We start from the raw sequence: 24686 nt of genomic DNA on the forward strand, positions 1-24686 counted from the left end.
TAATGTTGTAAGGCAAAATGAAAACAAAAACAAAAACGTTTTCTGGCTACTGGAGGTTTTTATCCTTCTTGGCTTAGAACTTCTAGAAAGATGTTGTCTCGGGATCAATGTAAACACCCTGGGATGCAGTGTAAGTGCTTCGTATTTCACAGCTCAGGTTGTAGATGGAAGCCTTTTTGGGGGTAAGATTTACCTACAGCTAGCACTCTATTGACTGCTTATTTGCTTTCCTTTCTTAAAAATCTCCCAACTTTAATTTCTGGGACCCCATTCTGAGACTCATTTTGAGGGAATTAATTATAATTCTTGTGTTTGGAGTTTTCTCTCTGAATTTTATGAGTAACTGCATTAAATCTCCCCAGCATGTGCACACGCGCGCACACACACACACACACACACACACACACACACACACTTTAGTTTGTGTAAAGCAGAAGTCTAAACAGGGTAAAATTTTGCCCCTCACCCGACTCTTCAACGCCAAGGACATTTGGTCCTATCTAGAGACATTTGGGGCTGTCCTCACTAGGTAGGCATATTACTGGCATCTAGCAGGTGGATGCCAGAGATGTTGCTAAACACCTTGCAATGTACAGGACAGTCCTCACAACAAAGAATTTTCCAGCCCACATGTCAAAAGTGCTGAGGTAGAGAATCCTTGGTGTAGAGCCTACAAAAGTTTATCCGTGAGAATGTATTTTCATTTTATTTTTATTAAAGGCTCGTTCCCCCATCAACCAATTGGAATATTGCCAAGTAGCCTTTTCACATGCTCCTTCCATAATCCCCCTCAATTGCAAACCAAATGACTTAAATCATCACAAATATCCCAGGGGTCCATGATTCACAAATAAGGAATAGTTAGCGCTGGCTTGGTGGGCTCCCTCCACGTCTGTTCAGTGACCTCATCTTAAATTATGGTCCATACACAGTGCACTTTAGCGACTGCTCATTTCTCCTTTCCCTGCCACCCAGAGCGTTGCCACCTACCACTTGTTCCCACATTTTGTAATATCACAAAGCCCCTTCTCTCTATATTATTCTCAAGGCCTAGCAGGACTTTTGGTGTTGAGGCAAATAAACACCCTACCAATAATCCAATAAAACTTTTACAGACATCGGATATAAAACATAGCGAGGAGCAGTACACAATCTCTAACTGCTTGCTTCTTTTTTATAAACCCTGCACTTGAGCCCTGGAAGCAACACAAATCAAAGCTAATAAAAGTGCCAAGGTTTTAACCTTATTGTCCCTAATGGGTTGATTCACCCTTCCTCTGCTGCTCCCCTAGTGACCACGGGGTGTCTGGGTTCCCAGATGGAAGAGACGCATGCTGGCATATCGAGTATGAGGGAGGAGGAACTAATTTAAAACACTTCTTTCATCAGGTTGATTTTCCCTTTTTTTTTTTTTTTTGCGGTGCGCGGGCCTCTCACTGCTGTGGCCTCTCCCGTTGCGGAGCACAGGCTCCGGACGCGCAGGCTCAGCGGCCATGGCTCACGGGCCCAGCCGCTCCACGGCATGTGGGATCTTCCCGGACCGGGGCACGAACCCGTGTCCCCTGCATCGGCAGGTGGACTCTCAACCACTGCGCCACCAGGGAAGCCCGATTTTCCCTTTTGATGGTCATCAGCTGCAGATGAATAAGTGCCATCACCTTGGGCCAGAACCAGACAGTGTCTGAGGCTCCCAGAGACAGAATGCAAAACAAAACTAAATCCTGGAGCTTAGTTTTTTTTCAGCTGCATTTCCCAACTCTTACTTTATGAGGGAGCTGCAATTAGTCTATGCTATAAATGAAAACAGATTAGAACCGATAAATGTGAGCTGTTTGATAAAAAGCTTGTCCCAAAGCGGAGGTAAGAGGAAACCACAGTTAGAATATTAGTCCTTTCATAGGGAAAATTTTATCATTGGCAGAATGACTGCTGGGTTTTGCTGATAATCCAAACGCCAACATTTTCTTCGGAGCCACAGCTCAGATGTCTCTAGGGGCCAAGTAGATGACATGAATGAGTGAAAAGGAGGGGAGAGGGGAAATGTTGTGTAGGGGTCTTTGGTCATCTAGATATATGCCTTTCTTGCAGTCTCCAGCCCTCTGCCAACAGCTCAACCAAATTGTTGGCAAGCAGACATGCATTTTCAGATCTTCCTGTTTTTCAAATATATAAGATAAATATCTATTTTAATGTAAAGTCTTCAAATTTTTATTACATGGGTGAGTAATTTCATTTAGGAAAGAAATGTGTGGGCCAAAAACCAAACGAAAACATATCGGTGGGCTGGCTTCCCATGATCTTGTATTTAGCGTTTCTTCCTTGAAAAGAAATAGCTTATGATGTTTGGTGTTCATTAGTCCCAGGACCCTGATCAAGGCTTTATAGAGCACATCATAGGGTTTTAGTTTTGGTTTTGTATTGGCTTTTTTTTTTTTTTGCTTTCACTGTAGGACCCACTTACATTTTTAGAGGGTAGGAAATGGTATGGGTCAGGGTAACTTTTTGGTGACCCCTTCCATTTCAAGCCTTCTCCTCTAGGTGTCACTGCAGCTCTCCTTTGGGTGGGGGGTGGGGGTGGGCAGTGGTCTTTGACCTCCTGGTCCCCTTCACGGTAGGGCTTTCCTGATGACCTGGCCCTGCCAAGTCAGGCAGCCATGGAGAAATAAACTTTACACACAGCCTTCCCTTGACTAATGATGCCAGTAACCATCAAAATCAGACAGGAGCTTCATATAGCCACAGGCACCAAGAGATTGCCACTCTCGACTCTCTTTCATCTGGTTTTGCTCTGTTGGAATGTAACATCTTTTCAACAGGTTTTCCTTTTCAGAGCAGCATTATAGTAAAGCAGTTGACGGTGGCTTGTGTTAACCAAAACTCCCACTAACAGTCTACCAGGAGAGGTGATGCATTCATCCATAAGGGAAGGTGCAGGCAGGGTGCAGAGGCAAGGGCTTATTGGATCAATTGACAGTCATTCCGAATGTATCCGGTGGGACGAATCTGGGGCTGATCCCAAACTCTGAAATGCATTCTTCCCTGGAAAAATCATGAGCCAGCAGGTACAGGTGTTCAGAGAATGCAAACAAACCTTCCTTTCATATTTCTTTGAACTGTGAGCACCTATCAGCAGCTTGCCCTCCCACTGTTTCCCAGCAGTTGGAGCATAACTGAGTACACATTTGGAAGACAGAAACCAGAGTAGCCAACTGACGCTGGATTCTAAGTACCAATATGGGCAATTACATCTTCACTAGTAAGTATTCAGTGGAAAATATACAAACATTAAAATAAAGAATGTTTAAGTTTCTTCAAACTAACATTGAGAGGTACATAATCAGTATTTTCCCTTCTTCTTTTTTTTTTTTCCTTTTTCCTCCTCTTCTTCCCCGCCCGTATTTGTGAAGCATCTTATACTGTGTACAATTCTGGACACATCTAACTTTTAGGAGGTGCTCTCTTACCATCAAGTCCATATATATATTGAGAAAAAGAACATACACCATTTGGAAAGTTTAGAAAGGGCACTTGTGTTCTTAGATATTCAAGAAATGCAGTTGCTGCTGCTGTGATGGTCATTCTTGTTCCTGGCGAGAGGGAAAGTCACTGTTACCTTGTAGTGGTCAGGAAATACTGCAAGAAGGTGTACAATTTGGACAGTTAGGAGGAGAGGTCATTGAGTAGGGAGCTGGGGCTCGGGTTGGGATAAACATCATGAGGAACCTATGGCTTAGGTGTCGTGTGACTGGAGCAAGAGATTCCTATAGGCCCGAAGTATGATATGGCAGAAAGATGAGGGGACAATTCAAATAATGGGCAAGTTGGTTCACCTTCCTGAGCATCCATAAAATGGGGACAAAATGCTTACCCCCATTGGGCTGCTATAAATATAAATATATGTTATGTAATGTGTTATACATCATATATAATGTATAATAGATCATGCATATCGTGTTATATATTATAGATACAACTAAGAGAAGTAGTGGAATATCGTACAGAGCACGAAGCTTGGTGCCTGGCCCGTTTTTGCACTTTCAGTGTAATAGCTCAAGTCACGGAGGTCTTTGTTTGATGAGTTTGGGTATTTTTCTGCTAGTTTTTGTTGGTTCCCTGAACCTTAACTTATTTCTTTTGAAGATCACTTGGTTCCTCTCATACCGACTGTTGCTGCTTCTGAGACCCTCACCTTCCTCATTTATCAGTTTGATTTATTTTGCTGATATGCTCAACTATCCATCCTAGCCCTTCCGCTAAGGCCTAGGCAGCCTTTTCTCTGGTCCCCAGAAGTATTTCGAGAAAGGGAAACTGAGCTAGGACACAGCCAACTGCACAAGCCCCAAAGGCCAACTGCACAAGCCCCAAAGGCCAACTGTACAAGCCCCAAAGGCCAACTGAGTTCCTCTGGCCAATTGGTTTTCCAGCCTCAGTAAATGCTGGTTTCCTCCTGCTTCTTGACACAAGCTTCTCTCATTTCATGAGACTTTGTGATTAGTATTCAACAAGAACCTTCTCTGACAGCATTTGTAGGAAACCAGACTGTCAATTTATTTATAGCCAGCCTCAGGGCAGAACCACAATGCCTGTGTAAAGCTACTGAGATGCATAAAATATGGTGTGTGTGTATATATATATATATATATATATGTATATACGTATTGACTAGAGGTGACATTTAGAGTGGAAATCCATTGCCCCATGGGTTGGAAAAGTGACTAACAGTAGGATATAAAAATGCCAAGGAAAGACTTGGTGTTATTGCTAAATGGAGGTCACTTTTTCAGATTCATGGTTAATAGTTTCCTCCAGAAATACTCCATTATATATGGGTAAGCACAGTGTCATCTGTGTGTGGTCTTGTTCTGCCCAAACTGAAGTTGGTGACCTGGACTTCATATCATAGAAAAAAACACATCTTTGTTAAATCTCCTACTTCTGGGTTTATAAAATGGGCCAGTGACCTGGGGCATATAACACAAAGGGAAATAGGGAGCAAAGGCCTCCAGTGAGCTAGCAGCTATGATGTCCTGGTGGGAAGCATCCTGGGCGTAGGGTCAGGGGACCTGGTTATTGGGGGTTCAGAGATAATCTTACCTTAACCTTCTTTAGAATTGTTTAAGATTAAACTTTATCACTATTACTATTTCTATGTCATTTCTATCAATCTACCTATCTATCTAGTTTATAAATGTAAATAGCATATATGTCTATAGTATATTTATATATATGTCATATAGTATATTTATATATATAAGAGAACATGATCAGTATAATTATCCAGGTTGGATTAGAGTCCCTTTAATGTATTCTCATAGCATTCTGCGCTTTGTGGTCACAGCACTTTCAAAACTATAATAAAACAATTATTAACATAACTTCTCTATACCAGGTTCCCTGAGGGGGGAGGGGCTGTGTCCTCAGCCTGAGAACAATGTAATAATGTCTGGCACTGGGAAGGAATTTACTATACATTTTTGAATGAATTACTGTTAAATCTTAGCATTTGTTAAGTCTGAATGAGCCCTAGTAGTGTTTTTTTGTTGTGTTTTTGTTTTTACTGACTAACGTATACTGACATCTCTATTGGTCTGTTCTGATCCTGGACTAAATAATATGATTCAATAATATCCCAGATGCTTCTATCACTAATTATTCTTATCTCATTTGAGTTTTTACAGCTTCTCACAAAATGAGATTATGAGTCCCATTTTATAACTATAACTCTTGAGGCCTCCTGGAATTTGGTTCTAGTCAGTGTTTCTCATTTGTAGACTTACTCTTACCTTGAATCATAAGTCTTGACCTTATCCAGGATTGTTTAATTCAAAGCTTATGTGGGTGTGTGGTTACAGAAACTCCATAGATAGAGGTCATAGGCTGAAGTATATTTCTGACTTTTGCCTTATCACCCCCACTAATAATCTAATCATTTTGCCATGGGTTTGGGGTTTGATTTTTTAAATGTGGTCATAGAAACACTAAGGAGAGCAATTTTCCATGTGGGCAGGGCGAGGTGACTCATGGAATGCTAGAACGGGGAGGAGTATTAGAATTGGCCATTAGAACTCAACTTCCAGCTGTATCTTACAAATGTGGTAACTGAAGTCTAAAGAGAAAGTAGAAATGCCTCAAATCACACAGGAAGGTTTTGATGGGACCAGAATTATAATCCAGGTCTTCTTATTGCTAGTGTAACAGAATTTTGATTGGGACTTTCTTCTGAGAATTGGAGCTAGCAGATTGCAGTACAAGTCATTCCATACTCCATATTCAAAAAAAAAAAAAAAGCCCCCCTTGAGAAGATAAGTTCCCAGGGCTTACTAAGAAAAGTCAGATTTGAGCCTACTATGCCTTGCACTGCACCCCACTTCAACATATAGGAAGAGAGACTGGAGCAGGAGGTGGGGAAATAGTCACCAATAGCTTCATGCAAGGCCGTGCTCATGGTGAGAGGGCTTCCTGTTTTCTCTGTCCTCAGTAGCTAGGGTAGCTGAAAGCTCCAAAGTAGTTGGTGGTAGACACTGAAGATGGCTCTAAGTAAGGAAAAACAGCCTTTTATTTTTCCAACTGGATGGATGCTTGCTGAGATGTAGAGCGTGTAGCTGCAACCTGCAGTGAGGCATCTGGGAGCCAGATTGTACAGTTGTTGGAGACTGGGCTGACCAAAAGAGTATGCCATCCCCCACCCTCTCCCTTAAACCTCCCTCCAAAGAGAGAATACACATCTTGCCTCCGTCTTGACATCTAATTCTTACTCTATTAGGCAGAAATTTCATATTTCACCTCAGAACTGCATGTCTTGCAGTTAACATCATTTCACAGGAAGACTGCTCTTTTTTTCACTGACTATTTTATAGCATTTTTCTTATTATTTTCGCAGTGTCTAAGTAGGAAGGGATACATTAGGGTTACAGACCTTCTGGTAAAAGAGATCTCAAGCCTATGCCTAAGCTGACAATAAGTAACTTTATTGTGTGGGATTGGGCCCTGAATAATCTACCACAGTGCTCACTAACAGTATAATGAAGGTCTAAAAGAGTAAACAGTGAATGAACAAACGAATCAATGAATGAACCCAACAGGAACACACCTTGTTACCAAACTCAGGTTCGGCTGCTCACTGCTGGAAAGTCCATACTTGAGAGACAAGTGTTGGTAGGAAGGGAAAGGTTACTTTATTCAGGAGGCCAGCAACCTGGGGAGAAGGTGGACTTGTGTCCAAGAACCAACTCCTAACTGCCAATCAGCGGGCAAGAGCTTTTAAAGGGGAGTGTCAGGGGTGCACAGGCAGAGGGAGGGGGCCACGTGCAGAACAGCACAGTTGGCTCTAACAGTCATCTTGAAGTTGGGTCACATGTTAGTCTGATCAGTGTCATCTTGATTGTTTTAAGTACAGTTAGTCTTCAGTTCCAAGGTCAGTTTGTTCCCATTTCCTTGAGGCCAGTTGTTATATCATGGCTACAGGTTGGTCATCATGTAGTTAACTTCTTCCACTGGGGGTTGGGGACAGGGTTTCAGTATCTACAAAACAGCTCACAGGATATGGCTCCGAATGTTATCTGTAGCCCTTGAGGAGGAACTAAGGGTTATTTACTTTGTTTAATGACTAAACTATTATTATTTTGTCTTGTTTGACTATTTTCCTTTGTTTTTGCATTTTCTTACTTCTCTGATTGAATTTTCTCTTTGGCTAAAGTTTCTCTATAGACAAGAGGCAGGCAGAGGACATGGGGGTGGTCTGTCCCAGGAAGACCCCACAGGGTCCTGCTCGGTTGCAATCCTACAGTGTTTCTATCAATGAAGAACCTAATACCTAAATTGACCATGAAAGGTATTGTTGTTGTTACACTTGGCTTCAGAGTCAGACAATTTTATGGGTTGAAATCCCAGGTCTGCTACTACCAACTGTGTGATTTTTGGCTGGATATGTGATTGCTCTATGCTCTAGTCTTGGTAGTAAAATGGAAATGTTAACACCATCGTTTATGCGGTTGTGATGAGAATTGGAGATAATACCTAGAAGGTTCTCAGCAAAATGCCTGATAGAAGATATTCAGTAGAAGCCTCACTTTTTACTCAGCAAGTATTGATCAGTGTCTAATCAGTCCCGGAGTCTGAGTGAGGAGCCAGGCACAGACACATTCATAGGGTATAACCCCTTTCCCAAGAAGGTCACAGTTTATCTGAGTAGGGAAAGAACGAGCTGGTCCTACCTAAGGAACTTAGTTTGGAAACCAAGGGAATGATTAATAAGGCTTCTCCTTTGAGGTGATCGAAGTGCTCTACATTGTCATTGCATGTAGGCTTTAAAATGTAATATTTACACATATATTTGTCCACACAATTATCATTGTTTTTTTAAAAACTCAACCTTTTATTATATGAGATAAAGAGAGTAAAAGGAGAATTAAAATGAGCTACATCTACAAGTGCTTTGTGGACTGGGATTTGTCTGCACAATCATTTAGTCAATGGCTAGAGGAATAGAGATAAGCAATCGTTTGTCTAGTCATCCTGAAAAATCATAATCTTGCTTCCATTTGATCAGAGCCTGCGGTCTTCAACATCATTAAATACTCCATTTTTTATAAATAAGTTTGTGTAAGAGACTGGGAAAATCAGTGCAAAGCCCTTTCTATACTCTTGTATAGAAAATACAAAGTATTAGAGTGGATCCATTGTGTAATTGGGTGTGAAAATTACCTCTGAAGTTTCCGGGTATATATACTACCCAGTACTAAAAAGAGTGGCTGAAAAAAATAGGAATTTTCAAAGGAAATATTTACCATCCAATCCATGACTTTTGACCCCGTTAGCCAGATCAAGAATGTAGAAAGAGGCCAGAGTAGAAAGAGAGTTGATCTGGATAAAATCACATGGACTCCACCCCATTTCCCCTTACCTGCCTCAAGCCTGGAGGAGTAGCTTCATTGAGATCACTGGGATAGCCTGATATGTGACCCCTGGAGTTTGGGAGTCATAGTGCATTGGGGTTGTATTCCCATAATCTAGAGGAAAAGCAATATGCTGAATAACTGTATTTGATGGTGAGTCAGAGACCCAGTTAGGTTGGGATCATTTCTCTGGGCAAAGGATGCATGTGTGTTTCCTCAGAGATGAGTGGCTTGTGCAAGAGGGAGACACTCAGAGATGAGTGGCTTGTGCAAGAGGTAGACAGCAAAGGGCCGCCTCAGGCCACATCCAGCTGAGCCATCCGGAATGGTAAAGAAACACCAGCCACCATGTGGGAAAGGAAATGCTCTCTAGGGACTGTGTAGCAGGCTCTCAAGCAGCCACCTGGAATGGAGAGCTATCTGTCAAGAAAGTGAGAAGACCCCCTGATAGGAAAATCCAAAGAACAGCAATTGTACATCTGCCCCCAGATGGCCTCCACATCAGAGGGTAACTGCACCCACCATATGAGGCTGGATCTTTCTCCTGTATGACCTTTCCTTGCGTCTAACACTGGAGGTACCCAAAATAGCAGTAAATGAGTTGGAAGGAAGCAATGCTCTGTACCTCCCTCTCCAAGTCCCAGCCTCATTCGAGTTTCCAATCCACTACCAACGTCGACTAGAAAAAGACTTGCCTTTGAATAAAGATTAAAATATCGATTTACATATTTCACAGAATATTTCTGATTTAAACTTCTATGGCATAAGAGCTAGAAGTCATGAGATCTACCTAGTTCATTGCATTCAATGAATAAATCTGGAGGAGGGTGTTTGGGATGTAATCCCAATTATCGTGTGGATTCAATGAATGGGTTATGGTAACGTTCCTTTTGTACAAGCAGGCCAGGTTGGCAGTTTGTATTACACAGAAAGCAAAGGAGAATGTGTATAAAGACAGAAGGAAGTCAGGATTTTTCTTTTTGAATGAAGAAAATTCCTTGCCTCGTTTATTGCCAATCCCTCCTACCAACTCCTGCCCTCAAGAGGCTCAGAGAAAACCTGAAGATTTCCAGACTTCTGATTCTTTTTCCAGAATTGACCTGCTCTGTATCTCATTCCTGTCAGCCCCAGACCTCCACTGAATGGCCAAATAGCAGTGAGGCATTCATAAGCAATGTTAAGACTTGGTGTTATTTTATGTATGAATGGATATTATTTTAAAGTTATTAATAAGAGGCATCTGAGTAATTGTCAGATTAATGGAGATGATTTGAAGCAGGGAGACTTTTAGTTTTCTTAAAATAAGACCCTGCTGAAGTCCAGGACTCTGTGATCTAGTCCTGAAGGTGGTGGATGTGGTATATATCCTCAGCTACATGCCTAGTATGTGTTCTCTCTCCTGAGTATGGCATCCACCGCCTTCTCTTTGGAATTTCAGCAGCACGCGCCTATCTCCTGCTACCTGCTGCTGCATCTTGAACTTGTAAGTCTCTCTGCCTGAGGACACATCCCAGTTCTTTTGCCATCAACGGGCTGTAACCTGAACACTCCCCCTCATGCAAGAACGAGATGGCTGTAGGAGTTTGGAGGCAGGAAGGAAGAAGACAAGACTGACAGTAAGAGTTCCATTAAAAATAAAACATTTCTCCCTGTTTGAAGTGAACAAAGTCTGCTAACATGTAGCCTGCTTGCTGGGATTTCCAGCTGTTCCCTCCTGAGCAGTTGGGTATCAAAGCCGCATGGGCCGACGGGAGGACTGTTTGCTCTGATGCCAGAGCAATTACAGCCTGATGGTGTTCAGCTCTGTTACTGTTTTTATTGCTCTTATTATTACTTCTCTGCTCATGGATTCTGAAGGCCTTTCTACACAGACGCGAACCCTGGGGAATCACAAAGCCACAGGCACACCGTTTGCAGTCACCGCTCAGCAGCTCTTGGATTGATGTGGTTTTAGCATCTTCCCTTTATCTGGTGAGCAGAACCAGAGTTGTTTAGACTTACACCCACAGGAAAGAGAGGATTCCCTGCAGAAAATGTCAGTCTCTACTCTAGGCAGTGAGCAGGATAGAAGGAGAGTGGCTTCTTAATTTTCATCTAAAAAGATCTCCAAGTATCAGTGGACTAGGCGCTTCCTGCCTGCCTCTGGGTCAAGAGGCATATTCAAGGCCAAACTGTCTGGGGCCTAGACTTGAAGCTTTGGACAACGGATTCTGTCAATGCTTTGCACACAGCAAAAAGAATTTTCTTGAAAAAATTTACCAAAGAAACAAATCTCTCCATGCATTCTCATTACGTACATGTTTTAAAAAAACAACATTTGCACATATCAGCTTTTCAAATATATTTGCAATTGGGTGGGTGTCATTTGCTGAAAAACAGAGTGAAGTTCTAGAAGGATGAAGACATAATCTTTTTTTTATTCCCTTAAGGTTAATTGTATTAATAATCCAATGCTGTCAATAAAATTTTCTTACTGATTTTTCAGTTAAAACATTCTAAAATTAACCATTATTTCTTAATTTACTGATTGACTCAATATGAGAGTTTTACACAGCAATCTCATTTCTTTTAAGCCCTAAATGATGATTTTTCTCTGCATTTGGTCAGGCTTCATTTGCTGAATTGAATATAAAGTTGTTATATTACTTTTGGTTATATGATATCTTTTGGATCATAACATCAACTTCTAGCCACATATAAATCTTCAGGCCCTAATGGATATTAATCCCTCTTCCTGCTTATATTGGTTTTCTCCATCAGTGTATACATGTCAATCCCAATCACCCAGTTCATCCCACCCCCCACCCCCACCCCGCTTTCCCCCCTTGGTGTCCATATGGTTGTTCTCTACTCTGTGTCTCTATTTCTGCCCTGCAAACCAGTTCATCTGTACCATTTTTTGAGATTCCACATATATGCGTTAATATATGATATTTGTTTTTCTCTTTCTGACTTACTTCACTCTGTATGACAGTCTCTAGGTCCATCCACGTCTCTACAAGTGTCCCAATTTCGTTCTTTTTTATGGCTGAGTAATATTCCATTGTATATGGGTACCACATCTTCTTTATCCATTCGTCTGTCAGTGGGCATTTAGGTTGCTTCCATGACCTGGCTATTGTAAATAGAGCTGCAGTGAACACTGGGGTTCATGTGTCTTTTTGAATTATGGTTTTCTCTGGGTATATATGCCCAGTAGTGGGATTGCTGGGTCATGTGGTAATTCTATTTTTAGTTTTTTAAGTAACCTTCATACTGTTCTCCATAGTGGCTATATCAATTTACATTCCCACCAACAGTGCAAGAGGGTTCCCTTTTCTCCACACCCTCTCCAGCATTTGTTGTTTGTAGATTTTCTGATGATGCCCATTCTAACCAGTGTGAAGTGGTACCTCACTGTAGTTTTGATTTGCATTTCTGTAGCATAAAGTATTTTTAAATTAAGGTATGCACATTTGTGTTTTAAAGACATAATGCCATTGCACTCTGTTGGGGCCCAGGGAAGGCCACCCCAAAATATGACTCAATGGTTTATTGATTATTTTGAATTAGAGTAACTTGGGAAACACCCTGTGGAGGTAAAAAGATACTAAAAAACACTCTGATCCCCGTCTTTCTCCCTAAAAGCAGGAAATAAATCTCCCATGTGAAGGTATTTTCCCTATACCAGGAGTATAGAAAGCATCCTTATCACCAGAATTAGGGAATTCAAGGCTAAGAAAACTGTGTAAACAAACTTTGTTACGTCTTGATTAGTCTGATGCTCCAAGTAGAAGCACCTTTGTTTTCTTAAATCTTCACAAATAATTGTTTCTTTGTCTAAAAATGACACATAAACAGCCCGTTTTGGTCACTTTCAGGGGTCCCATTTTCATGAACCCTCTGTGAATACAAACTTTTTTTTTTTCCTCCTGTTAGTCTGTCTGTGTCAATTTAATCATTAGACCAACCAAAAGAACTCCAGAAGGGTAAGGAAGAAATTTCACCTCCCCCAAAACACACGATAGACAACACTATAGTGTAAACATAACTTTTTTTTTTTTTTTTAAAGGAGATGTTAGGGGTAGGAGTTTACTAATTTATTTATTTATTTTTGCTGTGTTGGGTCTTCGTTTCTGTGCAAGGGCTTTCTCTAGTTGGGGCAAGCAGAGGGCCACTCTTCACCGCGGTGCGCAGGCCTCTCACTATCGCGGCCTCTCCTGTTGCGGAGCACAGGCTCCAGACACGCAGGCTCAGTAGTTGTGGCTCACGGGCCTAGTTGCTCCGTGGCATGTGGGATCCTCCCAGACCAGGGCCCGAACCCGTGTCGCCTGCATTAGCAGGCAGATTCTCAACCACTGCGCCACCAGGGAAGCCCTAAACATAACTTTTATATGCACTGGGAAACAAAATAATTTGTATGATTCACTTTATCTTGATATTCACTTTTTTGCAGTGGTCTGAACTGGACCTGCAATATCTCTGAGGTGTTTCTGTACACCAGGAATATGATTCTTCTCTCTCAGTTCATTCGAAACTTTACTTATGTAGATGGATAAAAGCTCTAGCTTCTCTTGAATGCCAGTGCTCAATACTTTGCCTCTTTGTTTTTTATCCACATCAGACTGACCAGGTTAAATTGGAAGAAAATAAAGAAGAAAGAAAATGAAAATTGATCAAAGATGAGTGACATTTATATATGTATACGTACATACATTTTTAAAAATTAAAGTATAGTTGATTTACAAAGTTGTGTTATTTTCAGGTGTACAGCAAAGTGATTCAGTTATATATAACTAAATCACTTTATATATACATAATATTTTTTCAGATTCTTTTCCCTTATAGATTATTACAAGATAATGACTATAGTGCAGTGTACTATACCTACCTATACAGTAGGCCCTTGTTGGTTATCTATTTTATATGTAGTAGTATGTATCTGTTAATCCCAAACTCCTAATTTATCCTTTCTCCACCTTTCCCCTTTGGTAACTACAAGTTTGTTTTCTATTTCTGTGAGTCTATTTCTGTTTTGTAAGTAAGTTCAATTGTATCATTTAAAAAAATTCTATATATAAGTGATATCACATGGTATTTGTCTTTCTCTTTCTGACTTCCTTCACTTAGTATGACAGTCTCTAGGTCCATTCATGTTGCTGCAAATGGCAATATTTCATTCTTTTTTGGGACTGAGTAATATTCCATTTTATATATATATATATATATATATATATGTATGTATATATTTCACGTCTTCTTTATTCAGTCACCTGTCAATGGACATTTAGGTAGCTTCCAATGTCTTGGCTATTGTAAATAGTTCTTCCAAGAACACTGGGGTGCATGTATCTTTTCAAAATAGAGTTTCCTCCAGATATATGCCCAGGATTGGGATCACTGGATCATATGGTAACTCTATTTTTAGGTTTTAAGGACATACATACATTTATATGTTATGTATAAATGTGATTTATACAGATTTCTAGGCCCATGTGTGTAATAGTGCATGTAGAAAAAAATGCCTGAAATTCACATTTATGGAGCATCTACTCTGTGCATCTGTATAGCACATGTGCACATTATATCTCATTTAATATTCATAGAAACACTTAAGTGATATATAATATTTTCCCATTTTAAGGAAGAACTTGAATTCAAAGATGTTACATAACTTGAACATGGTCATTGGGATAAGAAGTGGCAGAATTGAGATTCAGATCCCAGAGAGTTGACTCCCAAAATATTCCTTTTGCATTGTTCAAAGCCGAGGCCTTGTTGGGGAGCTTATTCTGGAGCAGTACTACACAAACTGTCTGGTCCCTGAACTGTTAATTCATCGGTTGCTGCAAAGATATAGGAAACTTGTACCAGAATAGAAATAAGCACAATCACAGTGCTCCCTTCCTTGGAAAAAAACAATCAGATGAAATAAACATGTGTACTTAGTCACATGATTGATTTATATTCAGTCTCAGGTCTCTTATTTCATCACAGATAAGTGTTGACAAACGTTTCACAGGCAAACACTAATCTGGGGACCACACTTTGAGAAGTGCTGGACTTGAATATTGCTATGGTGCTCTTACCCTCCCAAAGCCACTGGCCATCCAACGTGACTAGTGAAGGCATATCTGGTGGGCCACTCTCCTGGGAGAAGCTATATTTATGGAAAATTGGGAGCTGCAGTTTCATCTTAATGTTATTTCACCTTTTGAAAATAGTTTTGGTTTGTGTCCCATGCCCCTCACCAGACAGGGAGACTGGGTGTACTTGGACGGGCTGGTGTGGAGCCTGGATACCTGGATAAGGGTTAGGATTGGTATTCCACTGTGTAGGGAATTGAAATACTTTCACATCTGTGCATTAATAGCCACTGCTTATGCCCTCCAGGTGAAACTCCCACCCGCCCCTTCACTATTGTGTTCTCCCTCACTCCTCTTCCATATTCCTCCAGGACCATATCAAGATTCAGAAACCACAGGATACAAACCTGGCAAAGCAGAACTCTGCTCCATTGCTATGACCAGCATCTGTTCTGATTGGTCATTGTCTTTTTCAGACAAGTTTCTCAAAATATTGTATATAACTCTTAGACAGAGGCAGGGGACCTTCTCCCACCCTCCCCGCCAATCTGTGACACTAGAAGGAAAATTCAAAACTAGATCTCAGAGCACCTCTAGGGACCCAGGGCTAGAGAGATTGTTGCAGCTAGTCATCATAAGGTGGGCTAGGGCAGGTTTCAGGAACGAAGGGCAGAGCTAAGGGATCAAAGGGCCAGGGAAGATGAGTGCCAGGGACAGTGGGTGGAAATAGAGAAGGAAGGTGACAACCTAATTGCTTATGATTGGGCTTGTGCTTATTCCTGCTGAAAGGTAAGACTTATAGAGGCACATAACCTCTAAGAAAAGATGAACTCCAAATCTTTTATTAAACAGGAATGTGAAGTTTGAAGCCTTGTGTATTGACATGGACATTTGATTAGTGTCAGGGGAACATTTATTTTAAGCCCATTTCTACTGGCACTTAGCTACATAACCTTGTATAAGGCATTGTCAGTTTATGCATCTATAAAACAGAGAGTTAAGCTTGCTAAGATTCCTCTCTGCTCAAATTCTAGGCTGTCTAAGATACAGTCTCTGATTCATATTTACTCTCATATGCGTGATCCAGAAAGACATGGAAAGGCAATCACAGAGGACTTAGCTGTCTGCTGTGTCATTCATGGCTTAAGCACACATTTACCAATAAAAGACCCAGGGAAGGTCAAGCATAGAAATAAAGGACACATTTGAAATCCAGCCCACACCTTCAGCCCTGCTGTTTCCATGAATATAGGGCCTTTTTGCAGTTACTAAGGAAACAATTGTCAGTAATGGATTAGGAAGCCGGGGCTGAAAGGATGGATACAGAGGGGCTTTGTACACAGGAGCCCATCAGATGGAGTCTGGCAGAGACATCAACATGCTTCGCGATTGATTTGGTCTTCAGTGTGAAAGCATTAGATAAGCAAGGAAGCCGAGGAGCCCCGCCCACCGGCTTTCTCGCTTTCTTCTCTACCACCTATTAGAGTTCACAGATCTGCATGGCTGGATTGGCTCAGTTTTAACTTCTCTGCTGGGTGCATGTCAGGACAAAGGATGTACAAACTTAATTCATCTCACAACCTCTCCAAACTCATTTAAAACTCTAAAAGTCACTGTCTCTCAACTCAGGCCGGCAGTTTGTAAAGATTCTGAAAATGTTTCTGGGGACAATACCAAGGGAGTAGATTTCTTGTTGCTATATTCTTACTAGACCTTAAGGTGTTTAACCCCAAAATGAAATTAGGCACAGGCTCAGTGACCTAAAGGGATTAAGGAGAATCTAGAGGATACCAGGTAATGTTTGTGAAGGAAGAAACAGGTACTCAAGAAAGTTGATGTGACTAACCAGCTTTATTCTTTGCCTTTTGTCCTAATTAAATATTTAAATTCAAATATTTGATTCAATTTTAACTTAACTAAGGAATTATTAAAATGAATTTTAATTTTACTTATAAATTTAAAATCACATATAAAATAATATTCATTCAGATATACTACTCTTTCCAGGCTTAGGTGCATTGCTTAAGGAAATATGAGTGAAAAAGCAATTACTAAGAATAAAGTAAGGAAAACGAACAAGGAAAAAAATTAAAGTGGGTACCCTCATCATCATGCATTTCTAACTACTTTTAACATTTTTGTACATGTAAATTGTTTAAAAATTTTTTAATAAAATTAGGATCACAATGGGTATACTACACTGTAGTGGATTTATAGCTTGTAATACTATATTGAATTAAATAATGCCATTTGCAGCAACATGGATGGACCTAGAGTTTATCATACTAAGTGAAGTAAGTCAGACATTGAAATACGAATGTCCTATGATATCACTTATATGTGGAATCTTAAAAAATGATCAAATGAACTTATTTACAAAACAGAAACAGACTCACAGGCTTAGAGAACAAATTTATGCTTAACAAAGGGGAAAGGTTGTGAGAGGAGGGATAAATTAGGACGTTGGGATTAACATACACACACTACTATATATAACATAGTTAATCAACAAGGACCTACCTTATAGCACAGGGAACTCTACTCAATACTCTGTAATACAGTAACCTATATGGGAAAAGAATCTGGAGAAAAATAGATGTATGTATATGTATAACTGATTCACTTTGCTGTACACCTGAAACTAACACAACATTGTAAATCAACTATAATATAAAATAAAAAATTAAAAAAAAAGAAATTAAAGCATTCCACAGATACTTAAAAAAATACTCTATTGTGAAATTATCACCATGGTGTTGTCTCTTCAAAGCACATCATAATATTAATATTCCATGATGTGAATATACTCAAGCTTATTTGACTAGTAATATACTGGTGCACATTTAGGACTTTCTTGTTCATCTTACGATTATTTTCTTAATAATGATTTCTGGAATTTGAATGAACTCCAAGAACTTAAACATTCTTAAGGCTTTTGAAATATATTTTCAAATTGTCCTTTGGAAATACTGCAACTATATGTACTTCATTGGTAACAGACTATGATAGTGCCTTTTTATAGCTTTGGACCAGCAGATCAGTACAATTTAGTGATCAAGGCTAAACCTGAATTGAGAAGCAAATCATGATATTTTATTGTTATAGTAATTTGCACTTTATATCAAGTGAGGTTATTTGTCCCTTTATTAAAATTATGTTTAGTTTGTTGTTTCACTTGTAATATTTTAGGCAATTTAGATATATTTATATTTTATTTATCCACTCACTAATATTTTCCTTTATGGTTTCTTCTTTGGGGATATGCATTGAAAGACCTCCTGGTCTGGAGATGGTAGAACATATAAATCTGTATTTTATTCTTTATTATTGCTTGATTTTTAAATATTTATATTTAACTCTTTAATCAAAATTAAATAATTTTATATTTGTGTTAAGAGTTTTACTTCAAATATTAACCAGTTGTTTTTGTTTTAGCTCTATCGTAATCCATTTCCTGGTGAATTGAAAGGCACTTTTATCATATGCAAACTTTCACATATTCCAAGGTTTTGGTGCTTTCTGCATTCTTCCCTTGATCTGCTGCCATATTTTGCATCAGTACCATAACAGCAAATTATTGTAAATGTGTAAGATCTTTTGCCTATTTGTAAAGGAAAACCCTCATTATTTTTACTCTTTATTCCAAAATTATTCTGGGATATTTTTGCCATGTATTCTTCTAAAGTGGATTTAGTTTGCCAAGTCTGAAAATCCCCATTGCTGTTTTGATTTCTACGCTTTTATAGACTGATATGAGGAGAATTGATATTGCATGCTATTGGTCACTGCTTTCCCAGAATTCAGCATATTTCTTCATTTATTTAAATTTTACCTGTTATCTCTTGGTAAAGTCCTGGGATTTATCATATAACCCTTAGAGTACTTACTATTAATTCCATTCCTAAATATTTTAGTGTTGTGTTGCTATTGTGAATGGAATTTTTATTATACTTAATTTATTTTGCTGGTTCATAGAAAGAAAATTGATTTTTGTATATTTAATTTGTTACCTGTCTACTTACTCAACTCTTGCCTTATATCTAATAGATTTTCTGTTTCAGTTGATTCCTTTGGTTTGTTTTAGTACATAATCAGTTTTCAAATAATAATGTGATTCCTTCTTTCCATATGTATGACTCATTTTTTCTTATCTTATTGAATTGTTTGGAACCTGCCAAATAATAGTAAATAACAGTAGTGAGAGTATACCATAGTTTTAGTAAGGATTGGGTATGCCAAGTATAATTTTGACTTTTGGTTTTATATAGGCATTTGATATTATTATTGATAATAATAAATACTTGTATAATGTGAAATGAGCCACATACTAAATTAAATTTTTATATATGTTAACTCACTGAATTATCTCAGCAGCTCCATGAGATAGATAGTGGTATTATTATTATTATTCCCACTCTGCAGATAAGACAATTAGGCACTGATAGGTCAAATGATTTCCCTGATGGCCATACAGTTAGCGCAGCACTGAGATTGAGGCCCTAGCAATCTGGGCTCCAGGCCTGTGTTTACACCTACCATGCCATGCTGCCCTCTCAGGTTTAGTAAGTGCCTTGTGGGCTCATATACTAAGACTTGTATTAGAAATGGATGCATACAGAAGGTCCTGGTTTTTTTGTTGTTGTTGTTCTCTTTTCTCTTCTGCCTTTTGATCTCTATGTGTTAACATTTCTGTTAGTAGATTTCCTAATAAAACCAACCCCATGTCATTCTTAGAAAAATACTCTCTAGACCATGCTGTATAATTAATTATTTGTCTTGCTGCTTTATTTATGTGCTATAATGATCAGTTTTTTGGTTTTAGGGTTATGCTAATATTTTCCCACTTTTTATTGAGTTATAATTGGCATATAACATTACATTAGTTTCAGCTGTACAACATAGTGATCTGATAAATGTATATATTGAGAAATGATCATCATGTTTTGTTAATATTCATCACCACGCAGTTACAACTTTTTTTGTGATGAGAACCTTTAAGATTTGCTACCTTAGCAACTTTCAAATATATGATACCGTATTATTAACTATAGTCACTATGCTGCACATTACATCCCCAGGACTTATTTTACAGTTGTAAGTTTGTAACTTTTGACCACCTTCACCCATTTTGCCCAACTTCCACCCGCCCACCTGTAGCAACCACCAATATGTTCTCTGTATCAATGTTTGTTTTTTTCAGATTCCACATATAAGTAAGATCATACAGTATTTGTCTTTCTCTGATTTATTTCACTTAGCGTAATGCACTCAAGGTCTATCCATGTTGTTGCAAATGGCAGGATTTCCTTCTGTTTTGTGGTTGACTACTATCCTAATATATCTATATCTATACCTTTATCTATATCATATTTTCTTTATCAATTCGTTCATTGATAGATACTTAGGTTGTTTTCATGTATTGGTTATTATAAATAATAGGGTTACAACAATATTTTAAAAGAAATTCTGAAATTTTCCTTCTCAATGTGTGGTCTGTGTTTAATTCTTTCTCTTCCTTGGGTTTATCTTCCTAAGGCCCTCACACATAAACAACATTTTTCAGGCACAGTATTTTCTCCTCAATTCTGTATGTTGTTGCTTCATTATCTTTGGTATTTAGTGGTGTGAGCAAATTTTACTATTTAATTTTGATTATTTATAGGGATCTTTATACTTTCTTTGTTCCTTTTCATTAATTATAACACATGTATTTGATGAGCTTGTTTGATCTGCAGACTCAGATTTTTTTTTTTAATGTAAGGAATTTCTTTCTTCTTTTCTTCATGCTTTTTTCTCTTTTTCTTTTTCTTGACTTCTGTTATGACTCCCATACTACCTAGTCTGAAAGTCCAAGAAAGTCCAAGATCAAGTGCCTGAATCTGTTCTACGGTTCTTATTTATATATTTAACTTGTCTTGTTTATCTAGTTTTCCCTTGAGATATTGGAAAATTTCTCAAAGCTGTCCTATACAAAATGAATTTTATTTTCTACATCAAACAGTTTGTTAATTCTTTCCAATGTCTTTTAACTTAGACATTGTACTTTCCATCTCAATAGTACAATTTCTTCTGTGCTCTTATTCTCTCATCATGCCTTTTGCTGCACTTTCACCAATGCAATATACTCTTATTCTTTCCAAGAATATAAACAAGAAATGTCCCAGATTTTTCTCATTTCTGGTAGTAAATGTACTTGTTTGGTGTCCTTTGAGTGCCACCCTTTTTAACTGCAGTATTTCTACATAGGTGTAATGTCTTCCCTCTGTGTATGTTTATAAAGGGTGTTCAATGAAGCCTAGTTTTGTTAAAAAGATAGGCTTTGCCAGACATTGTTGTAGGTCTTTGGGGCAGATATTAATCCCTATCCACTTGTAACTTGGGTTTTCGGACACAAAGAGAGGCCCATGCAAGATGTGAGGACTAATTGAAGACTTAATCACACAAAGCCAGAACCTCCAAAAATGACATTTGCAGTCAGTAAAGTAGTGAAACCACAATCTGTGAAGCAAGTAAGTGGGTTTGCCTGACTGTCTTGGCCATTGCTTCGGGTAGAGCAGGAAAAAAATGGAAAAGTCTTTATTCATAATTTCTCAACACAAACCCTCCTTCAAGCAGAGTTGGAGTCATATTTCAATGGTACAGTGTAGCCCAAAAGGCCTCAAGCCAAAACCTCAGCCTTGGTCCTTGATTTCTTGTCCCCAAGTGCCCAGGGGAGGAAAACACAAGTTCTTTCTGGAGGCAAGAGCATTAAAATCAATCCACAAAGGCTTTCTTTGAATGAAAAGAAATATAAATTTAGAAATTTTGAAAAATCATAAAATATTTGAGCAAACAAGGCTACATTATTGACATTAAACAGAAAAATCAAACCAACAAATGATGCACGCAAAGACTATATTCAAGAATAATCAGGTAGAGAATATAAATAACTGTGTTTTTAGTGTTTTAGAGACAGTTTTTGAGATGGATGAGTTAAAGAGACGGTTCAATGAAGCTGGAGAGAGAATTATTAAAGTGGAATATTTATATAAAATATTCAGAATCACAGTGATAGAAAGAAATAAAAATAGGAAAGTAGAGCTAAGAGTTATTGAGGAGATAGGGAATGGGGGTGATAAATTATTACAAGAGATAATGGGTGACACTTTTCTAGAACTAATGAAAGACACCAATCTTTAGTGTCACTGAATTACACATAAAAGAAATAAATCTGAATATACTTCAGAATATAAAAGATAAAGAGACGATCTTACAACTGCTAAATGGAATTACAATAGTTTATTGGCATACTGCATATAGCTTTTTAAACATTTTTCTAGGGAGCAGTAACTTTAAAAAGTATTTCTTACATGGATGTTTTATTGATATTATAGAGCCCCCTCCCCCAAATGTTTGTGTAATATTGACAAACCTTAGCAATGGTGTCTGAAAGTGTATGTGAGGGTTTTTTTTTTTAATGGCTTTTCTTAAACTTTTTCTTTTATATTGGAGTGTAGCTGATTAACAATGTTGTGTTAGTTTCAGGTGTACAGCAAAGTGATCCAGTTACACATATTCATGTATCTGTTCTTTTTCAAATTCTTTTCCCATTTAAGCTGTAACATAATATTGAGCAGAGTTCCCTGTGCTATACAGTAGATCCTTGTTGATTATTATTTTAAATATAGCAGTGTGTGCATGTCAATCCCAAACTCCCAATCTATCCCTTCCCCTGGTAAAATAAAATACGAAATGCTTCACATATTTGCGTGTCATCCTTGTGCAGGGACCATGCTAATCTTCTCTGTATTGTTCCAATTTTAGTATATGTGCTGCCAAAGCGAGCATGAGGAATTTTCATTTCTAAGTCTTCACCAGAAATCACATCATTATGTGCTTTGGATTTTGCTTTTCACACCTATCATTAAATCATAAACATATTCCATATTGATAAATTGTTGTATAATTATCATTTTAGTGACTTCATTATATGTCATAAAATTTATTCCATTATAATTTCCTTAGTCACTTCTTCCTTATTAGATATTTAGACTTTTATTTCTCTCAAATTTTAATTACTATATATAACCTTGATATAATATACAGTTTGTACATATGGCTTCACTTTTATTTAGAATCAGTTCCTTAGGAAAAGTTCCCAGAAGTGATATTATCATGTCACATAGTCAATGTATTTTGATATGTGCCAGCTTTTATCATGAGTCAGCACTAAATATTACAAATCTGAATATATATATCTACCAATATGCTGGGTGTAAGAGGCATTTTTATTTAGGTAATAACATTTTTCCATGTTTGTTTTTAAATTATTTTTCCTCTTTTGCTCACCAGTTATCAGTATTCATGCTTTATAAACTTATCTTTTGTGGATTCTGTGTATGTCTTACCAATATGTAATTTTCTGCAATAACATAAATACTAAAATAAGTAATTTTCTATAATAACACAAATATTCTTCCCATATTAATATTTAAAAATTAAGTTCAGATGTACTTATGAATTTGACTTATTTTGGGGTAGATTATCAAGAAAAGTTAATGTGTGTGTATATATATATAAAGAATTGTGCTAGTGAGTTTTGCTTACCAATGTGATGAAAAGATAGGCACCTATACTTTCTGGCAGCATTGGTAACTGAATATTGATATGACAGACATTGTTGGCTCACCCAACGCTTGTTTCTAACACTCTTCTGTCTTACATGTCTTTATTAAAGAGGATGAACAAAGTAAAATGTTCATTTACCAGACCATTGTAAAGCTGGAGTTTGCTTTATTATAATACACAGTTCTGGCCAATAAAGTGTAAGCAAGAGTATGCTGTCACCTCCTCCCCCCCACTTTCTCTTTCTCCCTCCTTGAATGATGATGTGCTGGCTGGAGCTACAGCAGCCATCTTGTAGTCATGTTGAGAAAACCAGGAGAATGGCAGATAAAGTGACCCTGATTTTGTTAAGACACTGAAATAATGCCACGGACTTCATACCCACCACAACTTATAATATGCAGAAAATAAAGCTCTATTTATGTTTAAGCCACTATAGTCAGGCTTTCTGTCATCGGCTGTGAAAAGCAAAGCCGAATTAACACAACTAAGCTGGGGGAGAGGAAAATTGAGTCTCTGTTTTATTAAGATGCACTTTTAAACTAACCCAAAGCCTTGCTGCTGTGAGTACATGGTAAGTGACCAAAGTATATAACAGAATTTCTAAATTTTATCCACCTGTTTCCCCAAACATATCCAGGGAGTGAATGCACCTCCTGGAGCAAAAATAAAATAAGAATTTAAAAAATGCTCATGACCTTTAACAATGGGAGAACATAATTTAAAGGCATTCCTCTATTCGTTACTCAGAGAAATGAAGTTTCACTTAACAAATATAATAAATATCCAAGAGACACTCCGTCCATGCCTTTCTATACCCACCCATTTATAACCATTACTTATCCATTTTTAATATATGGACGACATGCCATGTGACAGGCTATGTATTCCATGCCAGGGATGTAAAAAAACAGATACTGCTCAGTCCTTGCCTTTGAGGATTTCACTCAAGGCTGGGTGTGGGAGGTAAGAGGAGGCCGTTTGGATAAACAAATGTTTTTTTTTGGTTTTTTGGTTTTTTGTTTTTGCGGTACGCGGGCCTCTCACTGTTGTGGCCTCTCCCGTTGCGAAGCACAGGCTCCGGACGTGCAGGCTCAGCGGCCATAGCTCACGGGCCCAGCCG

At 38.3% G+C, this 24686-nt stretch overlaps 1 protein-coding gene and 1 non-coding gene across 8 annotated transcripts in view; one reads left to right on the top strand and one right to left on the bottom strand.

Annotated features, from left to right (window-relative positions):
* AGBL1 (AGBL carboxypeptidase 1) overlaps positions 1 to 24686 on the top strand; it is a 958763-nt gene that overhangs the window by 548245 nt on the left and 385832 nt on the right. The window lies entirely within an intron of this gene.
* LOC132506413 (U6 spliceosomal RNA) lies at positions 22680 to 22786 on the bottom strand. Its single transcript, XR_009535829.1, has one exon. It is a non-coding gene; the product is annotated as a U6 spliceosomal RNA (small nuclear RNA).

The sequence above is a fragment of the Lagenorhynchus albirostris genome, chromosome 1, assembly GCF_949774975.1.
Source record: "Lagenorhynchus albirostris chromosome 1, mLagAlb1.1, whole genome shotgun sequence".
Taxonomy (NCBI): Eukaryota; Metazoa; Chordata; class Mammalia; order Artiodactyla; family Delphinidae; genus Lagenorhynchus; species Lagenorhynchus albirostris.